Consider the following 15159-nt stretch of genomic DNA (forward strand, 5'->3'; position numbering starts at 1 on the left):
AGCTGGGTGGATGGCAGGGTGCATCCAAATGTTAATCAGAACCTCCTTCGGCAACATGTGGTTCCTTCCCTGTGAGTATCTCCCAAAATAAAACCACTAAAAAACCTGTATTCTGCTGCCAGGCCATTAGATGGCGATGAATACGTAACATGCACGTACATGCATTACGTCATCGTCTTCAAAGATTCCCGTTTTTGTTGTATACACAGCGACCGTTTTCAAAAACGTGCAATTTGAAATCCGTTTTCAAAAGTTTGTGTTTTCAGGCACCCAAAACACCATTGCCGTGTAAACAAACGGTCAAAATGTATAAAAAGTTTTTAGTTGAAAACGGTGTTGTGATAAACAACCCCTAAGAAACCAACTACGGTTACCGAACTGTGGAAGAGACTGGAAAAAGAGTGGACCAAGATCAGTGTGAGAAACCAGTGATGTCCTGAAGTCATTCAAAGCAGGGGCCTCTACACTTCCTACAAATTTTTAAGTTCCTAACCCTCAACATTTTAAGTTGTAATCTTCTTTTGTGCTACTGTTGTCTAATTCTGATTGTGTTTTCCACAAAATAAAAGTTCTTGCTGAAGTGCCTTGGTTATTTTGTAAAACATGCCAGTTGAACAGTGGTGTATCCACAGCTAACATTCCTTCAAATTTTGAGTGATGATATTTAACAGAAAAAAAGCATGTGTTTATAAACTGTTTTCTATTTTTGATATCCATATACATACACAACTGCTCATTAATGAAAATATTTAATCAGCTAATCACATGGCAGCAACTCAATGCATTTAGGCATGTAGACATGGTCAAGACGAACTGCTGAAGTTCAAACTGAGCATCAGAATGGAGAAGAAAGGTGATTTAAATGACTATGAACGTGGCATGGTTGTTAGTGCCAGACGGGCTGGTCCGAGTATTTCAGAAACTGCTAATCTACTGTTTTGTTTTGTTTTTCCACACACAATCATCTTTAGGGTTTACAGAGAATGGTCCAAAAAAAAAGAGAAAATATCCAGTGAGAGGCAGTTCTGTGGGTTAAAATGGCTTTTTGATTCCAGAGGTCAGGGGAAAAATGGCCAGACTGGTTCCAGCTAATAGAAAGGCAACAGTAACTCAGATAACCACTCATTACAACCGAGGTCTGCAGAAGAGTATCTCTGAACACACAACACATCGAGCCTTGAAGCAGATGGGCTACAGCAACAGAAGACACACCGGGTGTCTCTACAGTCAACAATTCGCATGGGCTCACCAAAATTGGACAACAGACGATTGGAAAAATGTTGCCTGGTCTGATGAGTCTCGATTTCTGCTGCGACATTCAGATGGTAGGGTCAGAATTTGGCATAAACAACGTGAAAGCATGGATCCATCCTGCTTTGTATCGACAGTTCAGGCTGGTGGTGGTTTAATGGTGTGGGGGATATTTTCTTACCACAGTTTGGTACCAATTGAGCATTATTTAAAAGCCACAGCCTTCCTGAGTATTGTTGCTGGCCATGTCCATCCCTTTATGATCCCATCCCACAGTGCACCATCTTCTGATGGCTACTTCCAGTAGGATATCTCGCCATGTCACAAGCTCAAATCATCTCAAACTGGTTTCTTGAACATGTCAATGAGGTCACTATACTCGAATGGCCTCCACAGTCACCAGATCTCAATCCAATAAAGCTAATTTGGGAGATTCATATCATGGATGTGCAGCAGAAAAATCTGCAGCAACTGCTTTCATGTCAATATGGACCAAAATCTCTGAGAAATGTTTCCAGCAGCTTGTTGAATCTATGCCATGAAGAATTAAGGCAGTTCTGATGGCAAAAGGGGATCCAGCCCGGTACTAGCAAGGTGCACCTAAAAAAGTGGCCAGTGTGTGTGTGTGTGTGTGTGTGTGTATATATATATATATATATATGTTTTTTTTTTTTTTTTTTTTTGGTTGTATGACTAAAGTTTTGTGGGAATTCAAAACTTTCTCACTCGCTCACATCGCTTCATCACGTCTTTTTGTCAGTTTAAAAGGGTTAAGTGTCTTTGTTATGCAGATGGAAACCAGCAACAGTCCTGTGAACGTTAAAACAGTCTCTAAGAGAAGATGAGTGCAGCTTACCAGTCTACAGCAAACCTCTCACGCCCTGCTCTGTTTGTTTGTTAACTGAAGAACATAATGTGTGTACACTGTATGTATGTGTACGTTACACATTTCAGCACCCCTCGTGTCTCGCTTCCCCTCCCCCAATACAATTTCATGGCCAGCAGAAGTCCTGTGTCACCGTTTCACAGCAGCTGCTCTTTGCTTAGATGTAATCAGAGATTTGGAGTGTCCGTCTTTCTCAGTTCATCTAGCATACAGCTCTGTTCTGAGGAATTTGCCCTTCTTTTTTTAATATAGACTCAAATTGGATCCTGTTGTGACTCCTCCCTCTCTCTCTCTCTCTCTCTCTCTGATTTGACCCTGGGCAATCAGATGAGTTAGTTGTGGAAGACACTAGCCCATGGGAGCTCTGTGGAGTGGAAGCAGCTTTTGTAAATCACAGAGCTCTCTATGCGTAAGAGATACAAAGAGAGCAAGGGAGTGTGTGGAGCAATGCAAAAGATCTCTGGATTATATTCACTGCAAGAGAAGAAGAGAACAGGACTATGAGGTGAGTGTGATTCAGTGTGTCTATGGGTACGTATTGCTATACTTTTTTGGGATGTCCACGTCCACAAAGTTTGGGGACAAAACTGGGCATACTCATGAGAATGGATTCATAAATAACATAGTTTACGTTTATTCTGAAAATGAAAGTTATTTTAGTGTTAATAGAGTTCAGGTTAGTATAGGGCAACATTAACTATGACTTTTTTTTTTTTTTTTTACTTCAACAGTTTTGATTATTTAGTTTCATCATTGTAGTCAAAATAACTGGTAAAACTTAATTTTACAGTGTCCTTGTTACGTATACGTTACATGTAGTTACTGTTATAATAATTATAAATTATGCATTATTAAATGCAGCTAACCTTATGCATTATTACATGCAGCTAACTCTATAGTAAGTACATTATTATTACTCAGTGCTTAAATGTATGATTACACTGTAACATGGACACCTTAAAATAAAGTGTAACCAAATAATTTTAAATGAAAAAAATGTATACTAAAAAAATATGTTCCGCACCATTCAAAATTTGGGGTTGTTAAATTTGTTAATATTTTTAAAGAAGTCTGCATGTTCAACATGGCTGCATTTATTTATGTGTAAAAGTTCAGCAAAAACTGTAATATTGTGAAATATTAGCTGTTTTCAATGTAATCTATTTCAAAATGTAATTTATTCCTGTGATGACCAAGCTGTATTTTCAGCATCATTACTCCAGTCTTCAGTGTCACATGATCCTTCAGAAATCATTGTAATATGCTGATTAGCTGACATTTCATTGGTGAAAACAGTTGTGCATGATTAATGTACAATGTTAGCCTGGCAAGCCAGACCTACATCAAGATGTTAGGTCTGGCAACTCACCATAGACACGGCTCAATCCGAGGGGCGGGATAAACGGCTGTCTTTCAAATTCCCTCTGCACGCAATAGGACAGCGCTTCAACCAACCAGAGCGTATTCCCAACAGCGGAGCTAGTTGATAGATTCAACTTTTGCCATATCTGACCGGCAAAACTACGAACACATCTTCCTTTTTTAAAGAATGACTTAAGTGCCATTCTATGCTCTTTTCTCAAAGACAAACTTAACTCCAACTCCTCCAGAGTCGCGGACATAGCCGATTCGAAAGATTTTCGCCAGCAGCAGCCGTCATTCTTTGTTTTCAACTAGCAGCCAGGGAACCGTCGCAACTCTGTCGTCATATGTTAAGCCCGCCCCGCCTACTCTATACACGACGTGATTGGCCTGACCCAATTTAGGTTTTTGCAGCTCGAAAGTCAATGGAGAGTTGCCAGACTGCCCTGGCTGCAAAATACATTTTGCTGCAATGTACTTGTATCAAGTAAAACTTTTTTTTTTTTTTTTTTATTATTATGAAAAAGATGTTGAAAGTTTTCAGTCAGGGTTAGGTTATATTATTTATAACTAGCTGTGTATAAAGACAGTAGATGTCAATGGAATGTTCCTATTTAGATTAAATAAACTTGAGTGTGTGATAAGTTTTCTTGTAGATTGACCTCAGTCCATAGGTACACTTAGCCCACACACTGTATTAATATCATATTATGAATTTTAATAATGAAATATGAAGATCTCATTGATTGAAATCTTGCCGTTTGTCCCTAAAGTCCCCTATCAGGATATGCATGAGTACCGACAGAGCCGTTGATTTCAGTTCAACGTTCTGGAGCAAAAGACTGGAAACTTTCTTTACAATATTAATTCATATTAATAACAATTCGACAATCAGATTTTTCTCTGAATTTGGAGGGGGGCCATTGGATCTACACTGCTTGGCAGTTGGCACTGCAATGTTTCTGCTATTTTTGGATTGTAAGTTTGTTTGTCCTGTCTGAGGACATGGGTTAATGTCCAGCGGTTGTTAGTTAACTGGTGTCGACATAGTGTTTCGTTTATGCTCATCAAGCTACTGCGTTTAAACAGCTTTCTCTCTCTGGAGGGTATTGCTTTCTCCAGACTGCAGTGCTAATAGGATAGAATCTCTATAGTGGAGAGAAACAGTGTCAAAATTGGCTACGGTTTTGGGGTTGTTCTAGCACCTCAGATGAGCGTTCAGTGTCCAAATGAATCTGCTGTCCCTCTTTTAACAATTAGAAGTTCAATTTAGTTCTGTACACACAATTATTGGAGTGAATTTGGTTATAGAAAGTCACTTTCATAAATAGCAATCCTCTGTGCATTCAGAGCGGTATGAAGAGTGCTAATCGTATTCAGCAGCAGCAGTGCGTACCTGATCTAAGAGTGTGTCACTGAATATTCTGCATTCACACTCAGGAAATGTTGTCAGATTGCAGCTTTCTGGTGTACAGAAGTGGGTCAAGAGTAATTGTGCGTATGGTATCACGGGTGGTGGTAGAAAGGCAATATCAGTGAGTTATGGGTTGTATAGATGCCTTCAGACTGATCTAGATCTAGAGGGCCTGGAACAAATCCACCATATTAACCTATTATTAATTCTATTAAACCTATTAATAACCATATTAATTCTCTTTTTCCACATCGACACATAAACAGTGTGTGTTTGTGCATCTATCAGACAGTTCTTCATCATGAACCTATTAACACTTTGGATGTGTGGATGTTTGAGTGGACATTATACCTTTCTAATTTTCTTTCTTTTTTTTTTAAGTGTGATTTTTATTATTTAATTAGTCTGAAAACAGCCATGTTTCCATCCACGTATACTGACAAAAGTAAAAAGTGAAGAAAAAAAAAGTGGCCTTTTACCGATAAAATGGTGTGCGTATAATAACATCATTCTTTAAAAAAATAAAAAATAATGAGTCGTCGCATAAGTTTTGGTCTATAAGTTTGTATGCCATTGTTAGAACTTAATTCAAATTTAGTTGCTAAATGAATTTGTTATTTTATTTCTGGTTAATAATGATGTCTTTACATTAAATTGTTAAAGGGATACTTCACCTCTGGAAAGATGAATGTGTATTTAAATTGGGTCATTTATGTAGTAGAAATTCTGTAGAAATTCTGTAGTAGAGCCTTCTAGACTGAGAAAAGCCAGAAAATGTATTTTTGGCTTATGTGGATGAAAGACAACAACTCCCAGAATGCACTTGCTTCGCTGCTCTACGAGGCCACTCCCAAGCCACGCCTACCGGTAAGAGCGCGCAGTTAAGACTAGGCTACTAGTGAGTCTCTGTGACGAGTCTGCCCGGGATTTCGAGATCGTCCAAAATGTCCGGGATTCGGCTTTTGCGTTCTACAGTCGCCATTCATTATGTTTACTGTGGCGAGCAGGACGAGGCTGAGGGCCGCGAGAGAACGGCGCGAGGCCGGTGGCATGATTACTGATGAGCGACGGAGGAGCGGGAATTTTCTTAGCAATGTTAAAAAGCACATCAACCGATCACTTGTTTAGTGTTCATGTAAACTTAACATTCAGATTCACCAATCGGAATGAATTCAGTTAGATTGAAACAAAAGGTGTGCATGTAAACAATGAATGGCGACTGCAGAAAGCAAAAGCTCAATCCCGGACATTTTGGAACGATCTCGATGGCCGGACATATCCGGCAAAAAGAGGATGGTAACCCCTACTAACGTTACTCAGCTTTCTCCTACTTCTCAGCTTTCTCTACAGAACAAGAGCCTGCTACTAGCTTAGCTTCCAAAGAAAGACGGCTGACACTATGTGTACATTCTGTGAGTGAGATCCCACCCTGTATGGGCGTGTTGAAAACATGCAGAACAGCCCCTCCTACTGGCTGTAGTCTTTAGCCTCTGGCCAAAAAATCCTCAGATGACGCAAAATGACGATTTTCTCGTCTCAGGGGGACATGAGGGAGGAAAGCACCTTAATTCGAAAACACTATGGGTTTTCTACTGATACAAAGCTTAATGCTAAATCCTGAAGTATCCCTTTAAATGACTATGATTAAAATTGTATGCACAAAAATGGTCTAGTTAATACAAGAACCAATGTTGCTACTTCCATAATTGGCCTTGGTAATATTCAGCTCTAAAGGGAATAAGTGTTCTCAGTGTACGAACAACATCTTTCCCAAGGGACAGAGACAATCATCATTAGTATTTTTCCCCCTTTCACACATCTTTTTCTCCTCAATCTTTATCAGTTAATGCATCTGAGACGCCATGACAGTCTAATCGAATTCTCTCCCTCTTTCCTGCGATTGCCTGTGGAGGAATATTTATCTGAAGTTATCTAAAGACTGATATCTTCCTATATTTCTCCAAGCCATTCTGTTTCACATCATAATTCATAAACAGCAGCTGTTTGGAGACCTGTTGTTGGTTTACTAGAGACTGTAACTCATGTTTACAGCTTGTGCTTGTTTTTTTCTGGTCAGCTGTTGACATGTTTTTCGATAAGGGTATTATATGAATTAAGTTGTCTGCAATGTAAAGTGTAATTGTGAAGACATGATTCAAGCAGAATGCTAAGAATAGGCTGAGGGTCTTGGCTTTCTCTCTTTCTTTCCGAAATGGATAGAAAGCTGAGAGTGCGTGATGATGGATGACTATCCATAAGATTGCATACTTGAGAGAAATGCAAGGATTGTCTGACGGATAATGCTAGTGCTGAAGGAGGGAAATTTGCAGCGTAATTGCACCGAATTAAGATTTTGTTGCAGAGAACTGGGTTTAAACTGATAGTGTGATCAGAAAAATGTTTGCAATCTCTAGAATGCTTCAGGAGTTTGGCCATTTGTTACATTCGTGAAGTGGCACACACACTAATAGGGCCCAGCTTGCGCTGCTTTCTATTATTGGGCTCCTGGGTTGAGTAGTTTGTCGTACTGTGTTTCCTGTTGAGCTCCTGGAGAATTTCCAAACTTACAGATCCATTTCAGCTTCTTACATCCTACGTCAGCAGCTGATTGGACTGATGGTGAGTAGGTAAAATGCAAGAAACAATTCAATTTGAAGCATTATAGTAGTAAACTTTCATCAGGTGAGGGTCATTCCTGTTATTCAAGCCCATTTGCCAACTCTATAGCTGCAATTTAAGGACGAAAACATATAGTCCACCAGACTTGATCTGGTCAAGATCAGACACTTCAACTTTATTCATTATAGCGTGATTATTTGCATTTCAACAGGACGGATATAAAGAGCAATTAGTCATTGACGGTTATCTTGCGTAAGGGTATCAACCTAAAGTTCAGTTGATTAAATGTAACTATATATTGACTTGTATATTATAATACTGTTGTCTGTCATTTTTCGGTTGTTTTTCCACTAAAAATAATGCCACTTCCTGGAGGATGTTTGTATTAAATGGTCATGGCACGAGGAATCAAATTGTCCTTGATCTTTTGACATATCCTGCAAGTGTCATATCTTAAAACATCCTAGTACAAAAAAAAAATATTAAAAAAATTAAAATAAAATAAAAAATACATTTACAATATGTAACCAAACTCAAAAACCAGTTAACTTTTAAAGGGATTCTTCACCCAAATATGAAAATTCTCTTATCATTTACTCTCCCTCATGAGTTTCATGAAGATATTTTGAGAATTTTTGTCAGTCAATGGGCTCCAATTGTTTGGTTACCAACACAACAACGTTCTTCAAAATATGTTTTATGTTCCACAGAAGAAAGAATATCTTCAGGTTTAGAATGACATGAGGGTGAGTAAATGATGACAGAATTCAAATTTTTGGGTGGAGAATTATCATTTAATTACATTTCAGAAGACCAATGTTGTAAGTAAAGGCAGGGATATGTGTAAAACGGAAGTCTCATGGTTCACCTGTTCCTGGCAGACGAGAGGTGGCCTTGCTAACTCTGTTTCCCATTCCAGGCTATAATTGGTGACTGTCTTGGCTGGGTAACAGTGTCAGAGCTGACGTCTGGGCCCGTCTGGACATGCAGTGAGACTAAGGGAGGGTTATGTTTGTGTCAGGAGTGAAATTAGTTACTGAGTGTTGCATTAGAAGACATTACATATTACACATTACAAAGACAATCTAATTTAGGGGGGATTTACTTGAAAAAAAGCTAAGAAACAGTATAACTCAATAATTGCTAGTGTATTTCACTAAAAAAAAAAAAAAAAAATGGAATGGCATGGCATGTAACACATTGAATTAAGTGGGATATTTTAAAGTAGAATGACAATAAAGATATAGAGCTTATCTAGCCCTGCCCATTTTCAGAGCTGCGTTTGTTGTGTTCTGTCGTCCGGTTTGTATTTTCACAGCATGTAGGTAAGATTTTTCGGATTTATAAATGAACCGCTCGATTTAAAATCTTCCCGGTCTACTGACATTTATGACATCCACTTCAAACATTAATAACTGATCAATGTTCAGTTCAATGTTCAGTTCTGATCAATGTCCATGATAACTTTCATTAACTCTACAATAAGTAAATGTAAGTAATTTAAGTAAATAAGTAAATAAAATAAAAACATTGACAGCCAATCAGAATCCAACCTGCAGCTTGAGCATTTAAAGCAGCAGATGACAAAACTGCAGTGCATCTTCAGAATAGAACAGAATGTTGTGTGGATGCTAATGTAGTTTTTGTTATACAGTTATCTTTATAGTTATCATTCTTGGTGTGAACCGGCATTAAGTGTCATAAATTGCATTTACAGAGCATGGAAGAAATGCTAAAGAGGAAATCTCCTTTTAGTTGTTTTTTTGTGGATTCTTGCTAATTTAGTTGTGATTTGCATGAACTTGTTTAGAAAGTTCTGGGTGCCAACAATAAGTGTGTGTGTGTGTGTGTGTGTGTGTGTAGGAGCTCTGGGAGCAGCTGGCGGGCTCTTGGGGCTTTGGAATGGTATGTAGCCATGGGCAGGTGCGCAGAGCAGATTGGCAGAAGTCTCCTGGATCAGTGATCACACACAGACTGTCCACGGAGCAGACAGCCCACACACACCCACATACATGCATACAGTTACAGCAACTTCATTTGTTTACTTCACTTTTTTTTTTTTTTGAGAATGTCATAAAACAATACCTCGAATATATACTACCGTTCAAACGTTTGATATTGGTAAGCTTTTTAAATGCCTCTTATGCTCACTAATTCTGCATTTATTTGACCAAATATACCTTCAAACAGTAATATTGTGAAAGATGATTACAATTTAAAATAACTATTTTCATATATTTTAAAATGTTTATTTATTCCTCTGATGGCAAAGCTTCATTTTCAGCATCATTACTCCAGTCTTCAGTCACATGATCCTTCAGAAATCATTCAAATAAGCTGATTTAATGATCAAGAAACATTAATATTATTATCAGTGGTGAAACAGTGGGGCTGCTTAATATTTTTGTGGAAACTGTGATAGGGAAGTATGCCATAGTTTTTATCGTTTTCTTAAAAAAATGGCTTAACGGATAAATACACCCAAAAATGGAAATTCTGTCATTAATTACTCATGTCGTTCCAAACCCGTAAGACCATCTTTGGAACACAAATGAAAATATTTTTAATGAAATCTGAGAGATTTCTGTCCCTCCATTTACAGCCTAAGCATCTACCACTTTCAAGCCTTAGAAAGCTGACATCATTAAAGTAATCCATGTGACTCCAGTGGTTTAACCTCAGTTTTATGAAGCAACACGAGTGCTTTGTTTGTGCAAACCCCCCTTTGTCTTTACTTTAAGGTCTTTACTACCTTTCTAGGGCTTGAAAGTGGTAGTTGCGTAGACTGTCAATAGAGGGACAGAAAGCTCTCACATTTCATCAAAAATATCTTTGACATGAGGCTGAGTTATTAAAGGGATAGTTCGCCCAAAAATGCTATTTAACCCATGATTTACTCACCCTCAAGCCGTTCGAGATGCATATGTCAATCTTTTTTCAGACGAACACATTTTCAGTTATTTTAGAAAATGTCTTAGATCTTTCAGTGGTTATAATGTGAAGCTATGGGGTCCACCTCATTCAAGTCCCAAAATGTGCATGCATCCTTCACAAAAGTAATCCATCCGGCTCCAGGGGGATAAACGAAGGCCTTCTGAGGGTAATCCGTGCGGTTTTGTCGTAAAAATATACATATTTAAAACTTTATAAACGAAAATAACTGGCTTCCGGTAGCGGTCGACGCGCGTTCACAGAGATGGATGCTGGCGTATGACGTAGGACGTAGCGTAGGAAGCGTCGTGACGTAGAAGTCGTAGAGTTTTGTTTTGCTCTGCTCTCTGGCTGCGCTGTCACGTTCGTTCTACGTCACGACGCTTAAGGCCACGGATTAAGGGTGAGTAAATCATGGGTTAAATATCATTTTTGGGCGAACTATCCCTTTAATGGCAAAAAATACCATTTTGGGGTGAACTAACCCCTTTAACTAACAACTTTAATTAGTTGTCTCTGAGATATGATAAAGTATTTTAACATTGTAAAAAAATAAACTTGCTTTAGCATTAAATTAAACATAACAGAGAATGCCACAAAGTCTCATGAGTGATGCAAGAATAACCTCTGAGCATTGAATCTTTTCTCTGGATACTTATTTCAGGCTAAAAAGAAATAAATCGTATTTATTTCAAGATAAAAAGATACATACATATTCCAGCTCTTGGTGGCGTCTCTCTTGAGTATAGTGATGGTTGGAGGAACGATGGGAATGGACAGAAAAGAGATAGAGAAATACAAAATGCCATATGATGGCAGAATGAGAGGATAGCAGAGCGGTGGAAATGAGCTGAAGATGGAATATGTAATAAGAGAAGGAAGATGAAGAGAACGGCTCACGTACAGCTCTTAGAACTCTCACAGCAATGTTGATGAATTGAAAATATGAAGAACAAAGACATGAGGAATATGTTTGTGTGTGTGCATGCCTGAAACAGATGGGTAGAGAGCAGAAGATCCATATTTAGCTGGATAAACGAGAGATCAGGAGATTTGGTATTCGTCTGTCTTCTATACATGTTCATTGCATGTTGTGGTCTGGCCAGATTTGTGCTGCTCCACTCAAGCCACTCAACTATGTGAAAGAACAGATGGTTAGAGGGAAGACAGTCACACAAAAGGCACAATCATATTCATATATTGTTTCTAGAGTCTTGCTCTCTCGGCCTCATGCTCTCCAGGTGAGTGACATGTTAGATGATACTCAGACAATCAAGCAATAAAGGAGTTATTCACACACAAATGAATTGAAAGTCACTATTTACTCACCCTCATGTTATTATAAACCTCTATGTTGTTATTTCATTTTAACAGCAACATGTTCTCATTCCCATGGCATCAAATAAAGCACCTCAGTACAGTGTGTTTTGATGCTTCCAGTGAGAAACCTTTGGCATCAATAGACTAACATCAAGAGCAGCAATGTACAGAATATAGCTATATTTTTTTATGATAATAAAGCTAGTTTCTCAAAATGTATTGATAATTGTGCAAGCTAAAATGTTTACACGCTTGTGTTTATTTCAAAAGAATGATTTATTATTGGTTACACGTTTAATTCTTTCCATTTAATCAGCTGTTCTTGTATCTGGAAATTAAATTATAAAATGATATGATATTATAAAAACAGGAGTTATTTTTGAGCACCTATACTGACCCCTACCCTTAAACTCAACCACTTCTAAGTAAAATAAAAATAAAACATAACATAGCATATAGATAAAAAATGAACACCGACGCATGTATCATTCCTATTTTGCACCCGCGCACAGCAGACTTTTCCCTCCACAGACGCACGCCGGTAAACTAGGGAATAAACTTGCGCTCCCGGGGGCGGTGCAGCGAAAGATTTCTGCGCAAACGTTCCCTGATGCTATTTTGCAGGTTTAGAAAACAATTCCGCCACTGACCAGGAAAAACCTAGTCTAAAGTCAGTGGCGCATTATTCATATGCTTTTTTAAGGGCGCATGCTTGGCCATATATTGGCCAATGTAGCGTGTGCACAACGTGTATACACTTTGATTCTCTCATCTACACAGAAGCAGCAGTTTTCATTTTTGCAAATCATACATTATTACAAGGAAAAATATTCCACATGAGGGAAATCATCGTTGTGTCCAAGATGTGAAAAAATAGGCATACAGTAAATCTAGCTTACACATTTACCCAAATTATTATACGCCTTGTTTAACCGAAGCTGATTTGGGTGGGTTTCTCCCATCCCCAATGTCACTTCTCTGTGATTTACGGCCCTGACGAGAACGTCGGTCTCCTCGGCTGTGAACCGCTCCTGGCGTGCGCCTGGCAAATCCGCCGTTATAATAGCAATCTGCCATGGAACAAGCGCGCCTGCTCTTAAAGGGAGTGTGAGATGATGTTCTGATTGGTTTATTTCACGTTACGCCCAAACCACACCTATGAGTAATGTAGCTACTTCAGACTAACCCATTTTAGATTTGCGTCGGGCGCAAGAGTCATTATCCCGCCGGTATAATAGCAACAGCCCCGAGATCCGCCCACAAAGTTACTTGCATTTCGCGCTTGATACTTGCGTTTCAGATCATTAAATTAGGGCCCATAATGTTCATGTATATATCTTCGTGGATATAAAACTAAATCTATGAATTGGTAATGAATTGGTTAACATGTTTTAAGAGAATACGGTGCTTATAGTTTTTTATTTGTAATTTGTGACTTTTTTTATATTGTTAAGATGTGGTTAGGTTTAGGGCTAGGGGTCAATTATGTGCTCGAAAATATCTGCATAATAGTGTAATGTGACTAAAATTATTTAGGCTGTTCAAATTGATTCATAACCCAAAATATCATGGCATAATGACAAAGTTATACTGCAACAAATAATTTCAAGATGATGCAATTCGCATACCCTTCATGTCAGTATATTAATGCCAAAGGTTTTTCAGTGAATATAATTTTCAGTTTGTTCCTCACATAAATCTATTGTCTGACTTCAAAACACTTGGAATAGCGCATGAGTTGACTGGACTATTATTATGATTTTACTACTTTTATGGTGCTTTTTTTGATTTGTGGTCCATATGAAAAAGAGCAAAACTTCATTTTCTGGTAGAACAGCCTTATCCTTAGAAAATGAGTTTCAATGTGGCTCTGTCAATCTTCTTTTGTCATCTTATACATTCAGAGGGTGGAGAAAAGAAATGGATAAATAGTGAATTTGTCCATGATTGCCCTTTCAGTCTTGCTGTTTTCTCAAATGTATTGAAGCTGAGTTTCTAATCTTCACGATGTGAAATGAAGTCCTCTCAGCCTGTAGTGGACGTAGTTGACATTTAATCTCAATGGTCAGTGAACTGCCTGGTGATATAAAATGCATTAGCATGCTTGGAGAAAGTCTGTCATAATATGATGGAATATCATTTTAGATTTGAAACAATAACAGAGATATATGCTCACCTTTTCCAGACTGCCCCATACGCCGCCAAAAACAGCAGAGACATCATTCCCGACACATAACAGCGGGGCCGGAGATCAATACATTTCACATGGGAGGGAGCGTGTTACTGCAACAAATAAAAACACAGACTCTAATCACACATCAGACACAGACAAGGAAAGCGACACCACTTGGAATTATGGGATGAATTTGTTGATTAGATTTTACAGAGTTGATATGACAATACCCTGGCATATCACATGACACCAACCTGAACTGAGACAGCCAGAAATATTTGAGTTCATTCCAAACCTAGAGCTTGTCCAATCATAGAGCCTTTAAAGCTTCATCTTCTCATTAACACACTGACAGCAAGCCAATGTTCCCCTAGTCATATATCAGCGTTCTGGTGTTTAATGACAGAAATGGGTTTTTGATAGGCGATGTTGTGCGTTTTGCAGACTACAGATGCGGAAAAACAGCTTGCTGCAGAATTTCTCTATGTAATAAATGAGTGAACAGGGAGTTTCTATTTGGTCATTAATCGCCACAATACCTATCTACAAAATACGTAGGCAATATATTAATCATACAATAATCATTGATTCTTGACTGTGGAATACCTGCTTAAACAAACAAGGGATTTGAAAATCATTAAAAATGTTGTTTGAAGTTTATTTGATACTTTAGCTCAGCTACTTTTAAAGGAGAGATATTGAGATCTACTAACTAGCGACATGTTTAAGGAGTAAATAATAGTAGCTCAGCTAACAAGCAGCTAAGTAGTGTAGCATGACAAAACACTACATCACTGGTTTCACATCCCACAGTTCATTTAAAATTTTAATCTGATTTAAACTGCTCATCAAATATCTTCAGTTAGATTTTTTTTTTTAGTAACTTGCAGTGTAGCTAATTCCTGGGTAGCTTGATTGTTGTTTAGATATCGGTTATGAGCTTATAGTTTGGCTAAATGCTAGGCTAATGAGTAGGGTTGCCCCCTAATAATCGACAAATCATTAGTCGAGAAGAGGCTTAGACGACCAAAATTGTATTAGTCGGTTAGTCGCAGAAAGAAAAAAAAAACTTGTGGTGAAGTCGAGCAGTCCGTGAGGGACAGATTGTTAATGGCGGGTCCTTGTGGTAATTACTTTTCGGAATCGCTTTTCATCCATCTACCTCAAATACAGCTTATCATTTGAAACGTACAGTAAGTAGTA

The 15159-nt window shown here is 38.2% G+C and overlaps 1 protein-coding gene across 1 annotated transcript in view; it reads left to right on the forward strand.

Annotated features, from left to right (window-relative positions):
* The first annotated feature begins 2455 nt into the window (after positions 1-2455).
* Positions 2456-15159, forward strand: part of myo16 (myosin XVI) — a 227586-nt gene continuing 214882 nt past the window's right edge. The window contains exon 1 of the mRNA XM_084421067.1: positions 2456-2642. The gene's annotated coding sequence lies outside the window, so the exon portion shown is untranslated. The remainder of the gene's footprint in view (positions 2643-15159) is intronic.

This window comes from Rutilus rutilus (genome assembly GCF_951802725.1).
Source record: "Rutilus rutilus genome assembly, chromosome: 10".
NCBI lineage: Eukaryota > Metazoa > Chordata > Actinopteri > Cypriniformes > Leuciscidae > Rutilus > Rutilus rutilus.